At 32.1% G+C, this 3660-nt stretch overlaps 1 long non-coding RNA gene across 1 annotated transcript; it reads right to left on the bottom strand.

Annotated features, from left to right (window-relative positions):
- Positions 1 to 1076: 1076 nt before the first annotated feature.
- Positions 1077 to 3184, bottom strand: LOC128559441 (uncharacterized). Its single transcript, XR_008372364.1, has 3 exons — positions 3057 to 3184; positions 2594 to 2661; positions 1077 to 2391 (listed from the first exon to the last, which is right to left on the bottom strand). It is a non-coding gene; the product is annotated as an uncharacterized LOC128559441 (long non-coding RNA).
- Between the last annotated feature and the right edge of the window lie 476 nt (positions 3185 to 3660).

Below are 3660 nucleotides of genomic sequence, written 5' to 3'. Positions count from 1 at the left end.
AAAAAGATTCTACAGCCATGGATACAACTTAACCTTCTAGTTTTTAAAGTTGCATGGTAACTGAAATATATTTAATAGGAGTTCGTAATCCGACTTGTGATCATTGTAAATGAAACTTCCCTAATGATTTTTCTGTATATTTTCTATCTTTTTAGTATTTAATTCCCGATACAAATACGATATTAATGGGTAGAAATTAAAGTTTGAGATAATAGAATAATATATATTAAGTTTTCCTAATTTTCATAATTGCCCACCAATTCTTGTTAAAATATTCAGGTGTTAGATTCTTTCTTACATTTTACTGAAATATGAGTTTCAGAATATAACCTAAACCCTACAATTTTTAGCAATACCTAGCAAATTTGATTCAGTGTCAAAATTCAGTTAATACCAGACGGATCAAAAACATTATTACATTTTTGGGGGCTTGAGGGGTCATGTACATTTCATTACCTCTCATGAACAGAGTCAGTGAAATCAAGTCTGCTAATATGTTACTTGCTTGCGTTCTATGCTTCCAAAGGATATTTTCACAAAATTTATTCCATCCTGTCGACACTGCCTCAAACTTGTCTGGTTTACATTTTATAATCTGAAAACCATTTTATCAATGATACACTGTCACGTTCTAAAATAGACTTTATTGCTTTCAATCTAAATCCAAAACACTTGCTACTTTCATTAGGACAGACAGGTTCTACTCTTCTATGTTCATCTCACACATAATACTGTTATTTTTCCGTAATGTTTCTCTGAAATTCTAATGCAGCTTGTGGTTTATTGTGGGCTGTTCTGTGTATCTGCATATCCATTCCTTCACATCTTATTGTCATTTTTCACAATATTGATAAAACTATATACACTGCAATACTAGTCTATGTACGGATCGAACTCGTGACACCTGTTTCCATATTATGGCACATTACTGCTGAACCACTTTGACCTCCCGTTAGTGACAAATGTGTCTTGTTATTGTGTTCCTGTTTGAGTGTAAAGGATTCGCTCGCGCGGAATGCAGGTCTGCGACTACTTGATACAAATGAGTCGAATTTAACAACATATATAAGCGCCATTTAGTTTCAAAATAGCAGCTTGTGTTTTTTCTTTAAAATAAGTATGCATGGTACACTTCTTCAAAGCTTCATGTACACAACAGAAACTAACAAAATCACAGTCATTTAGAAAAATTTTAATTTATTATAAGCAGCGAGTACGTAGTACACTAACATAAAGCTGATAGAATTGAAAGTACAGGGAGATCAAAACAGAAGAGATAAAGAGTAACACAAAATTACCAACAGCAAATTATCAATCATGTTGTTTGTCAAAAAAGCTTCTTTTGTTACTCATACCAAGAAAAACACAGCAACTTAAATGAAATTCTTAAATAAAATGCCCACATATGTATTTATTGAAACTAGTCTATAGCATAAACGCAGCAATGATACTTTAGATATGAGTTTATACATAATTTTTTACAATCATAGATTCTATTATGTCTTCATAAATATTAATACCAACGAAAATCAATAATGTTTTATTTAATTTACTTTATTTGTTTGATTTAATAATTGTTTTTGAAAGTGCCTTATTTGCTTTCTTGTATATCACATAATCAGTGACGTGACAACAGTAAATGATAGTTTTATAGTCTTCATTAAAAGTAAAAATCTAAATAAAAAACAAAACAATATACTACCTAAAATAGCTGTTACATGTACTAAACAAAGTGTAAGTAGTCATTTCTATGACCTGTCAAAAGTTCTCTAACATTTACGTAGATCATTTGAAAAATCTTTTACATAATTACATTGTATCCAGTTTGCTAATATTCTTAAACTTTGTATATAAAAGTAACAATCAGCTTTGTTACAATTTCAGCCAGGACACAATTAAAATTTATGAAAACAATTTTATTGCGTGTTCTTATCTGTCTCTTTGGTGTTGCTTCAAATGCACTGATAGATTCTGGAGGCGATGCACACAACAAGACGAAGACGAAAAGCAAATAGTGATATGTCAATTTTAGATACTATCCGTCAGGAACTCAATCCAGCTCAACCCCAACAAAATACAGCATATATCACAGAGATGTGTTTGGTTGAAAGCTGTTTCAAAGTCGAGCCTCCCCGGGTGATATGCCACTGTTCTCTTTCGTTTAATAATACTTCACAGGAGAACAAGCTTTTACTTTTTGACCACAGTCATTCAATGGACATGTACGAAAAAATATTGTACAGTTTGTACAGACAAGCAAATGACCACATCCCAAGAAAACAACATTTCTCATCTTACTAAGGCAAACTAGACACACCAGTTCTGGTGGGATGCTTCCCAAAACAGGATATAATGGAATGTCTTTTTCCGGAATCAAGTCACCTGGCAAAACTGAAAATAGAATGTGATATGTATTTACACTGACATGTATATGAAAGCAATATGGTTGCTATTGACACTAGAAGTGTACTTCGTGGTGGAAGAATGTGAATTTCAATTTTTATACACTTTGACTGCATTTGTAAACGTTCTTGTTTTATCAAAACTATAAAATATTTATATGAAAAAATATACAGAACAGACAAATACTTACAGTGCACTATTACCATCGCGTTTTCAGGATATCTTTCTATATATTCCAGCTGTTAGCGTCTATCCAGTCTAAAATGGACAATTATGATCATGTTGAATATGAATATCATATATTTGAACATACATATTTATATTGCAAACCCTCTCTTGGGCCCTTATCAATCTATTTTTATATTTCCCACGTCTTCTTCCTGTAATGCACAGAAATGATAAACTGTTGTATATAAGCATATTAATCATAACAATCGAGCTTAGTATGCCTGGTTCTTTCTGTGTCGTAGTTAAACATGTTCTGAAACATAAAGACGTCCCAGAAATGCGCAAATAAAATTTTCCGTACAAACGACTATATACATGGTAGTGCAATGTTGCCGGGAGTACTATAAACTGTTTGCATAAGATTTAAAAATTTGCATATGGAAACGAGAGAAACGAGAAATGATTTCTAAGAATAAGCTACTTACCGGACAGAATCCTGCAGTAATAAAGCCCCGAAAAAGAAGAAATAGTAAAGTGTTTTTTTCTGTTGACACAGGACGCCTGTCTTCCAAACGCTTGTCGAGGGTTGTACACAATGTTTTGGGGGTTTTTTTCGCTATGAATTAAAGAGATGATATCAAAATCAGATGTTTTCTTTTTTTATAATATACTTGATATTAGCTAGAATTTGTGCTCTCTCTATTAGCTAAAAAGGCTAGTTTTTAAAACCCTAAAGGATGACGGCTTACATGACATGCGAAAACAATACTTTTGCTACTTAGTGCATCCATTTCTGTAGTCTTTATTCGATCATGTGAGGCTTTCTTTTTATTTAAGATATGTGTTTTATAGATAACTGTGCTTCATTTTATGTATTTGATTTGATTTTATGACGTTTTCACCAAAATCGACATAATCCGCGAAGGGACTTACTGTTTCGTATTTTAATAGCATAAGTAAATACCATTGTGCCGAGATAAAATCAGTCAAACTTTTTTCAGCGATATTAGGATCTACATTGTAACTACCACATACGATGACATACTATGGATAATAACGGAATTTTCAACAGAATAAAAACGATTATAT

Source organism: Mercenaria mercenaria, chromosome 1 (genome assembly GCF_021730395.1).
Source record: "Mercenaria mercenaria strain notata chromosome 1, MADL_Memer_1, whole genome shotgun sequence".
Lineage (NCBI taxonomy): Eukaryota > Metazoa > Mollusca > Bivalvia > Venerida > Veneridae > Mercenaria > Mercenaria mercenaria.
The sequence above is the reverse complement of the archived record's forward strand: the minus strand, read 5'-3'. Positions and strand labels throughout refer to the sequence as shown.